General features: G+C 37.1%; 1 long non-coding RNA gene across 2 annotated transcripts in view; it reads right to left on the bottom strand.

Annotated features, from left to right (window-relative positions):
• Positions 1 to 1,950: 1,950 nt before the first annotated feature.
• The window catches only part of LOC134163014 (uncharacterized), a 32,339-nt gene continuing 24,062 nt past the window's right edge, over positions 1,951 to 10,227 (bottom strand). The window contains exons 3-4 of one of the 2 annotated variants that reach the window (XR_009964526.1): positions 7,859 to 8,002; positions 1,951 to 5,101 (exon numbers count right to left, since the gene is read on the bottom strand). This is a non-coding gene — a long non-coding RNA (uncharacterized LOC134163014). Of the gene's footprint in view, positions 5,102 to 7,833; positions 8,003 to 10,227 lie in introns of those variants that run through there. The other variant, XR_009964527.1, reaches the window with a different exon arrangement.

Raw genomic sequence — 10,227 nt, 5'->3', positions numbered from 1 at the left:
TTAAATTATGCTTAAGTTTAGACTTCAGCTTTCTTTTAAAATAAAAATAATTTTTTAATAAAGATTTTCGGCTTTTTTAAATATAGAAACTTTTCAGTACTGGATTAAATAATGCCCTTAATATATTTGCCTATTTAAAGAAGTAATGCATAAATCAGATAAGAAGGATGTAAATTCTGAGTCCTCCGAGTCATATTTTACCACTGTTTTTCATAAAGAAATGCATTTGTTATTTATTTTAAATCTTTTTACAAAGTTCTTAGACAAAACAAGGTCAAATCACATATAACACCAGATCAGCAAAGAGCAAAGGTCAATGGTTTGCAATGCTGTTTTTTAAAGTTGGTAGGTCAATGTGCAAAGCCATAAGATTTTTGAAAATAAAGAAACACATCTTGCACTGAGGATACAGCAAAAGAGAGATCCTTTTTTAAAGCATTTATTTTAAAAGGCAAATACCTCCCTAACAACAAGCCCTTGATGTCTCTGACACAAGAGACATGCAAAAGTCATTAAGGCTGTCCCAGTGGAGCTCCTACGGTTGCTTCACTTTAGGGTGGGTGTGAGTATGCTTAAAATTAAATTACTTTAAAATAAAGTTAGAGCAGTAAGCAATATCCTGCTTTTGACTCAGCAGGGTTTCCCATGAGAAAAGAAAGTGGGCAAAGAGAGCTTAGAAAGACAGACAAACGTATTTACCCCTAGGTAGAAAGTACAAATTAAATTAGCTTGCCACAAAAGGGAGATGTTTTCTCCTTCTGTTCAGATGTCATGGTAGTGAGGAAACATCGTCTGGGGCCAAGAAAAATGGCACAAATGCATTCATCTAAGCTACCATTCATCCTGTTCCAAGGTCTAAACAGAGCACATAAAAGAACAGTGCTGCTGAAGTACTTCCTCTCCTTAGTTACCAAATGGGGACTTGCTGCGGAACATGGGAGAGGAGGGTGGGGATATTTCCAGTGTGGATTTCGCTATTGTGGTGGAAATGACAGAGGATGTCAGAGACCTGATGAGGCTGGATGTGAAATGCAGTTGCCACAATCTGATTGCCTCTTTGCCACGGGGGGGGAAGCTTCATGTTGCACTCGGTGCAGTATATTGAAAGGTGCACTGCAAACTTTTCCTCTTCCTCTATAAAGCTGGAAAACAATAGAATCACTTCCTGAGCCTCAAGTATATCTTTTATTGTGCCTCATTAATATGTATGGTTTTGGCATTTAGTAGGGTTCAGCTGGTATGCTTTCTAGTATCTCATTCTTTATTTATATTAGACTGGGAGGCGTGACCTATGGAGCCAGTTGGCTGTCATGAATTGGAATATTCATTAAGCCTTGTGAATTATGCATTGGGCTGCTTATAAACCAAGATCCACAGTTGATCCAGCCAGGACTCTTAACTGCTTCCCATTAGGTAGAATGATCCACAGATTGGTAGAAACATACATGTGTGCTGTGTGCTGCAGAAATCACTGTGCCAGTAATCCACAGAAGTGCTTGGGGATTTTGTGACTAATGCTCAATAAAGTCAGTCTAACCTTTGGTTTTGTATTTATTTTAGGAGTTTTAGAGTTGATTTTCTGCTCTTGCAAGTCACAGCCACACTGTGTTCCTCTAGATTTTAAGCTTTCCTTCTAACCATTCAGCAGCCTGTATAACAAATTGTTTTCTTGTCAGGCTTAGAGGTCTGCATCTGGCAAGAAACTCTCCTTGTATAGATATCAAGGGCTACTTGTGTGAGAAACTCAGTGCTAAGAAAGAACTCTCAAGAATACAGATATTCATAAATATTCACAAAAGGAAAATTCTTGCTTGCCTTCAAGGTCATTTCTTATTCTATTAGGTTAACACATAGAGGCTAGATTTGATTTTTCAACCATTACTTCTGAGTTTTGTACGTGTATTAAGGTCATATTTGTCTTAGTGTTTATGAACTAAAGTTGTTCTTATAAAGCCAGTGGTCAGCATCTTATTTGTGTTTTTAAAAGCATCAATTGCATACTCTTCTTAAACTCTATTATTTACCTAAAGAAGACTTATAATGGAAACAAGTGGTTAAAATAAATTAAAAAGAAATTCTCAGAAATTTGGCATGAGGAAGTAATGAAGGATTTTTAAAACTTTGGTTAGTTTAAAAGCAACAACAGATTGATGAAAATGATGCAGAAAATTTGTCTTGTCACTTTATGATCTTTTAGCTTGAGATTTATAGTTGCAGTATGACTCATGCAAGACAAAACCCTAAAAAAAAAAAAAAACACAAAAAAAAGAGAAAAATAAACCCCCCAAAAAGCTTCCACTAAAAGGTCTCTGTGTGGATTTTCCATTTGCCATGATGCGTTACTCCCTAGATTTAAGTGGTAGCCTTTCTGCTAAGTATACCTGCCAAACGAGTAGCAGCATTACTTGAAGCAACCGGGAGAAGCAAAGCCCTTCTTGTGCAATCTGAATTCACTGCATTGTTTTTGATAAGTTCTGTGGCCTGGCCTGAAAGTGGATAGCCTCATCTATGAAAAGGTCATGGGTGAGGCCTGTGTAAAATGGCATTGTTTACCTTTTTTTTAGTGAAGAGATTAGCTGTCATTTATTTCCACATACCTTAACGGAAGAGCTTTAAAGGTTCCCAGCAAGAGCATGTTCTTTTCTCTTTCTCAGCCTGTCACATACTTGTCAGATTCAATAAAATTCCTTACCTGAATTATGCAGATGAGGTTTTGTTGTGTCCAGCACCCATCATTGTTCATCTCCACTACAGCTGAAACTTCTGGCAGCCCTCTTGCTTATACTGCCTGATTTCAGCACTCTTTAGGTCAAGACCTTTCAACCTCAGGGCTTGACTTATGCCACAACCATTTGACAAATTGCCCAGGCCTTCACAAAAGCTGGTTGAGCTCCAAAGTGACTGCTCTCTATACACCACTGTTTCACTGTTTTGACATTTCCTTCTCACTTTTCCCCTCAGTAATTAGACAAAGAAAGAAAAAGACATTTGTGTCCAAGGAATGCTTTCATTTAGGACTGTGATAAATGGCTACCCTTTCCAAGAAGCTACAGTCCCACCACAGGAGAAAGTTTCTTCACAAGGAAGCTGAGCAGGGGCAACTACTCACTTTCTGCCTTGGAGGCAAGAGGGTGTGTGGAATACACAGCATCTTCTACTGTAAAATCTGCACAGCACATCTATTGATCTTATTTAGCTTTTTCACTCAGGCAATGCAATGGAGTTGAACAAGTTGTCCAAATTCCATCTTCATTCATTGTTCATGAGACAGCATAGGACAATGTGTCATATTAGTATAATGGACGGAATAGCAAACCAACCTGGACTGAAATGTAAATTGCAAAAACAAATGAAAGCATGTCTCTGACATTTTTTTAAAAAGAATTCTGGGGTTTGTAGGATGGACAGAAAATATAAGAATATTTCATTCCAATTTTGGCACTGATTCTTTTTGTTTCTCTGGTCAATTTGTGTCTTGGCTTTAGTTTCTGCATACATGACCTGCAAAATGTAAGTCTGATATTCACAGTCTTGGTAAAGTGTTTGGGAATCTCTGATTGAAGAGCTCTGAGTGAAGAAAAAGACATTATTAGAAGCAGCAGTGGCTGTAGCATCATTCTTCTACTGAGTGTATCCAATTTAAAACACTGCTTAATTCAGAAGAGCTCATTCCCATCCGAGCATGTTAACCCCTGCTGCCCATAATTTTTCATGAATTTCTCCTAAAATAACACTAGTTTATTAGCCTATCAATGATCTGACATATTAGTGGAGCATGACAAATTTGAAAGCATTTTTAAGGTATTCAGATTAAGATCTTTTAACTGCAGAAATTAGTATGGTTAAAACAAAAGCAGCATGGAACGTCAAATATTTTTTAATAGACGGAACTTATGTCACACATGTTTTAATAAGCTTCTTTCAGATTATTGTGTTAATGCTTATTGTTCCTTTGGGAAGAATGGCTGCCAAACATGTGAAATAATTGAAACTGCATGTGACTCAGTTGTTAGAGCCACAATGAGGAATTAGTGTGTTACAATTCATGGTATGGTTAATCTGTCTCTTCTGTTCATGGTAACGCATAAATCAGAGCATTACCAAATCACATTACCAAATCACTCAAATTGTTTTTATGATCTGATACTACAATGGGATTAATAAGCCAACAAAGCTGCCCTTGGAGTTCTGTGCATGATAGATGACCCTTTTCTCCAAGGCTTGTAATTAAGAGCAGTGCAAACACCAGAATCCTGAGTACTGAATTTTGTGACACAAGACTAGCATGCCTTCCTCCGCTTGCAATATTGCCATCTCATGACACTACTTGTTCCTCAAGAAACAAGGGAGCTGGAGTACATTACTTATTATAAGTATAAGGTAGGTTAGATGGCCTTGCAATGTGATTGGTGTAAAGTGTGAACATAATGGGGGAAAATAATTGCATCTGTATATGTTGGCTTTCAGGAAACTGAAAGTCATACGTGTTCTTCCTTTTCACTTCTTATGTACATCATGTAACCAAATCCACAGTATAATTATTTTGGAAACAATCTTACTATTAAAACATAAAAAAAAAAAAGCATGGATTTGGCTTGGGTCTTTGTCTCAGAAAAAGGAAAGGCTTTCTAGAAGTTTCCTGGGTTAACAAGCTGGACCAGATAGCTTTATATACCTGAAATAACGTAGCCCCAGGGCTGGTAAGAGGACACATTCCAGCTCTCACTTCCCTCCTTGCACTGCATGCAAATGCATTCAGTAGGGAGGTAGAGTGGATTGGGAAACCATGAGAACCTGATTGGGAAAACTTCAACCAGTATAGCATTATCAAAACAGTTAACTGGGCTGAACCAACCATTGCAAATCTAATGCTGCTAGAAAGCAGAACACCTATGTCTGCACTGCTTTCTAAAAGAAAGAGTCATGCTGCCATTAGGATCTTAACCTGCCTTCACTTACCAAGCTCAGTCAGATGCAGACTGACACATTCCTGGCTGTTTTTATGAACAGGCACTATTCACATTTTCAGGGGATGTTCATCATGTTGTCTTCTTCCAGCTTTCTTGAATCTGCAGGATCTTGTTACGTGGGACTCAGTGAACTTAAGTTTAACTTTTTGTTAATTTCCTACTTGCATCTTGAATGAGTCCATCACCAGCTTTAAAGTCTTAAATCTCCATTAACAAATACATTTTGTGGCTTGCATTAAGAACTAATCATGCAGTGGTCCTAAGGAAGTGCAATAAGCAATAAGATAAAATTCCCATCAAAGACTGTCCTACTGAAAAAGGACCAAGGATTTTGACACCATTAGAGAATTTATATTGATAAATGTTTTAACACTTGTGTAATAAGCATTATATCTATTAGCTCTTTTCACAGCCATAAAAGAATAGATTGCTGTGAATAATTTTCCACTAAACTATTTCCAAAATAAATTTTCCACTAAACTTGTTTCAACTTGCATTCAAAAATGAAAAAAAAAACTTAATATATTATATTTATATATGTTAACATCAGCAATTCAGCATAAATAAGAATACCAGAGTAACTATTGTGAAACATACCTTCAAAAATATTCTCAGAGAGAAAAACATCAACCTTCTTAAAGGTGAATATTGCTCAATTTTTTGTTCAGTCATGCTAACTGGAAATAAAAAGGATTCATCCCATTTTTTATTATATGAAAGCTTAAGTGGCTTAAGTGTTGGCATCATCCTGTTACAGACTTCTACAACCTCAAGCAAGGAACAGTAGCTTATTTCATGTGTGTGCATCTGCCTTTCTACTCTTTTACAGAGCAAAATTAGAACTTTGAAAAAGAAACATGGTTTCTGAAGAATTAATTTGCTCATCAGCCTTTTGATCATGATTACCTCTTCCTACCTCTTCTAGAATTAAATGAACCACCTTGTATCTAGACCTATAGTTAACTAAATCCAGTTTATACCAAATTAATGTAGTTTGTTCAAGATGGGCAGGCATAATTTGGTCTCATTTGTCTAGGCAGTGTTCAGGTAGGCTACAATTAGTGACAGGCAATTAGTGACCTAGCAAAAGCAGTACTATGGTAGATAAATACAGCTGAAAATGCAAAAGAAATGAGCCGGTTGTGCAATGAAAAGTGGTCACTTACGTACATGATATTGAGGTTTGACACACAGGCATCTTTTTTTTTTCTTTCCTTTTCTCTTTTCTTTTCTTTCCTTTTCTCCTTTTCTTTTCTTTTCTTTTCCCCTTTTCTCTTTTTCTTTTCTTTTCTTTTCTCTTTTCTTTTCTTTTTTTCTTTTCATTTCATTTCTTTTCCTTTTCTTTCTTTTTCTTTTCTTTCCTTTTTTTTTTTGTTTGTTAGTTTGTTTGTTTGTTTTCTGTCACTGGAATGTGGCCACAGAATTTTTAGGGAGGTCTGTATGCATCCACTGTTTTAATAACATTGGGACACTGATAAATGTTAAGGCATAGGTATGCAACAAGGACTACAGATAAAACTTTGTGAAAGCAAATCCACGAGTCCACACAGTAGTGAGCCTCAGACACTTATGAGAGGCATGGCAGAGGTCAAGCAACTTTTTGTTTTTGAGTCAGACACATTTGCAGCATGGCTTGCATTTGTTGAAACTGGGTGTGAGAGTAGACAGATGTGATGTGTAAGGTTACGTAGTATTTGAGCAGTTTTTGCCTTGGATCTTCTGGCTAAAAAGTACAGAGACCTGTTGAAAAAAGAACTGAAAGAATTGTGTAGACTTGGTAAGTAAGAAAACTGTGTGAGGACGTTGGAAACGCTCTCCAAGAGAGTCTCACCTTGTGTGCAATTTGTTGATATTTAATTTGAGAAATAAAAGTTCTGATTGTTTTTTGATCCTGTAACTTCACGTAAAGGAACCACTTAGCTCTGCAGTGCTCTCTCTTCCATATATAAGTTGCTACACAAGATAAATTCTCCTTTCACTTGGCAGAAGAGCAACGTTAAGCTGAAAGAAAAGGAATTGATGTCTTCGTTGTTTCAGGTCTTTATATATCATGATTATATATGTTCATTTTCACATACGTGGTGTCAAAAACATTAGAACAAGCTGATCACAAGTTGTGGCTTGTGATTGTTGCTAGTGCTTCATAAAGTTTTGAAACATTAGTAGAGACTTATTCATTACTGCAGTAAGGCCCATGAACAATGTTCTTACTCCTTTGTTAGAAAGATATTTGTTGAGTTTCCTTTTAACTAGATCAGCCCAGTGAAGATTATCCTTCCTGTCTCCTTTGCTCTTTTCCACATTTATCAAGGGATTTCTCTTTCCAGAATGCCAAAAATTTCCTCTTTTTCTCTTACTTCCTCCCAATGCAAGGCAAAATATAATTTGAAACAATAATCCAATGTTATTTTTAAAAAAGCAAAAAATAGTCCATTCAAAGCAACTTAAACATAAACATTAGCAATTATTTTAAAATATTTTAACACTGTAAATATAAACAGGTACACGTCAGGTTTGCAGACAAAATACTACTGGAAAAAAAGAATTTTTAAGGATGATTTATTTGAAAATTTTTGTATATATATTTTTAAATTTTCAGAGGTAGAAGACTGACTATAATTGTAATACCTTCTTTTTGTACGAGGATTATAGTAAACTGAGGAGAATAGATTTATATTCCCAAAGTGCCACTGATCCAGACTGTGGTCACCATGATTCTCTGCACAGCTAAACACAAAACTCAACTCTAGAAATACATTTTCTACCCCTCCTCGGTTAACAGCAGCAATAGTTCCCAAATACCTCTTTTTCTTTAACTATGCATAAAAATGGGCCAGGTCTGAAAGCTGGTTAAACTTTTGCTTTCAAAATAAATTTTCTGAACCTACCCTAAGAAGGCATCCTTTTGCTGATCACACTGGAAGGTCTTGACTGGGTCTCCTGCAGTGACCACTGCTCAGCAAAAAACACAGTGTGATCTAGCTTTCTCTGTGTTGATGACAAAGCAGGTGTTACTGGTTTTGGTCTGCTAACTATTGAGAAGTTAAGGTTCAAATCATATCATACATACAGATAGAAAGAGAAGGTAAAACACTGATGTACATCTGGCCATCTAATACATGGTCTTGTGTCTGCTTCTGGATCTTTGTGTCATCATCCCATAGGTGAAGTTACCATTCCCATATCATCTCAGATCCAGCTTGGTTAGGTGCCCGAACAGAGCTTGTATTTAGGTGAGCTCCTGAAGGCAGCTTACAGAAATCCGTCTAAGACATTGGAAGGTTATTTTCTTAGCAGTGCACCACAAGAGATCACACGTGACTACTTCAAGATGCAGCTACAAGAGAAGAAAGTGTATGTGCATGAAAGTGAAAAGATGTTTTCAGTCTGAATTCCTCAAAATCACAAATAAAAATCCCAGCTGTGTAGCTATTATTTGCACTGATCTGTAACTGCTCTGTTGAAGGCTGTATTTCATAGAATCACAGAAGCCCAGACTGGTTTGGGTTGAAAGGACCTTAAAGTTCATTCCAACTCCTGCCATGGGCAGGGACACCTTCCTCTAGACCAGGTTGCTCCAAGCCCTGTCCAACCTAGCCTTGAACACTGCCAGGGATGGGGCAGCCACAGCTTCTCTGGGCAACCTCTGCCAGGTCCTCACCACCCTCACAGGGAAGAACTTCTGCCTAAGAGCTCATCTCAGCCTCCCTTCAGTCAGGTTAAAGCCATTCCCCTTGTTCTGTCCCTACAGGCCCTTGCCCAAAGCCCCTCTCCAGCTTTCTTGTAGCCCCTTCAGGCACTGGAGCTGCTCTAAGGTCTCCCCTTAGCAGCCTTCTCTTCTCCAGGCTGAACCATCCCAGCTCTCTCAGCCTGTCTCCAGAGCAGAGCTGCTCCAGCCCTCGCAGCATCTCTGTGGCTTCCTCTGGACGCACTCCAACAGCTCCACATCCCTTTTTATGATGTGATAAAGGCCAAACTTAAATATAAATATCTATATTTTTTTCAGTTGTAGCTTCAACTCATATATTAGTCCAGAGAAACTGCATGTTCCTGCAGGACCCATATCAAGTTTGATGTTAAGAGCCACAAACCCTGAATCTTTGACACATTGTCAAAGGCTAATGCTTGTAAACCACGCTGGACTACCAGAGAAAAATAATTAAATTTAGATAAGAGAATATTTCAAGAGTCAATTTCAGCATGTTAATTTTCTATTATGTTCTTTGAACATTTTTTTTCCGAATTTCAAACCTTTTCTTTTCTTTTTTTTTTTTTTGCACTAATAGAATTCCTTCAGGACTTTACAACTAGTCCTTCCATACAGGAACAAATTGAGTCCTACATGGAGATAAACACAGAGGAACTATCACTACCTTCACTGTAGTTATTCTTACTTTACTTCACTGTTCTTGGAAACCTCGTTTTTTAACTCAACTATGTTTTATACTGACAATCTTTCTCTTGAAAGATTTGATGTATCTAAAAAAGTTACCATTCCTTGGAATCATACATGTGTCCTACTCCTCAGCTGGTGTAAATCAGAGCAGCTACACTGACAGCCTAAGATATGGCCCATGCTGAATGTTGTTCATAACAGCCGCTAACAAGATTGCTGTCATATGAGTTATTCTTCTGTAACACACATGCTACAGATATAAGAGATCTTCTGTAGTTCCCTTTCTAAATGTAGCCCATTGAGAAATTGGAAAAATACCACACAATACTTAAACTGACCAGCACAATTTACAGGTAATTAACTTTAATGGATGGTTGGTTACAATCTTTTAACTACCAAACACTAAATACTAGTCAATTAAAAGGTTATAAAATGTGACTATTGAATACAATTAAGGTATGTTAGAATAATATTTCCATACAGACATAGTGTTATGCAGCTCATTTATAAACTATGCTTTTAATACGTACTGAAGTGTGAACATGCACAGTATTGCAGTTGTGCTGACAGCAGCAACATCTGGGTGATTGCATTCTTTAAAACAAGAATGTGTGGAATACTACTAATTCTCTAATCAGCAAATGTCATTCTCACTTCCTTCTTTTAGTGACAGAAAGTGAAAATGAGATTATGTTCATCGTGGGGTGTGCAAAGGGAGAATACATATTTAAGTAACTTATGTCTCAAGCCATATTTTGCAATAAGTGTGCTTTAAGATTTCACTTTATACTAAAGAAGAACAAAAATACCCACAAAAGATGTGCTGCTTTGGACAAGCTTGTACGAGAAAAGAAATTTTTA

The sequence above is a fragment of the Pezoporus occidentalis genome, unplaced genomic scaffold (genome assembly GCF_034315485.1).
Source record: "Pezoporus occidentalis ecotype Australia unplaced genomic scaffold, CSIRO_AGI_Poc_V1 ctg197, whole genome shotgun sequence".
Taxonomy (NCBI): Eukaryota; Metazoa; Chordata; class Aves; order Psittaciformes; family Psittacidae; genus Pezoporus; species Pezoporus occidentalis.
The sequence above is the reverse complement of the archived record's forward strand: the minus strand, read 5'-3'. Positions and strand labels throughout refer to the sequence as shown.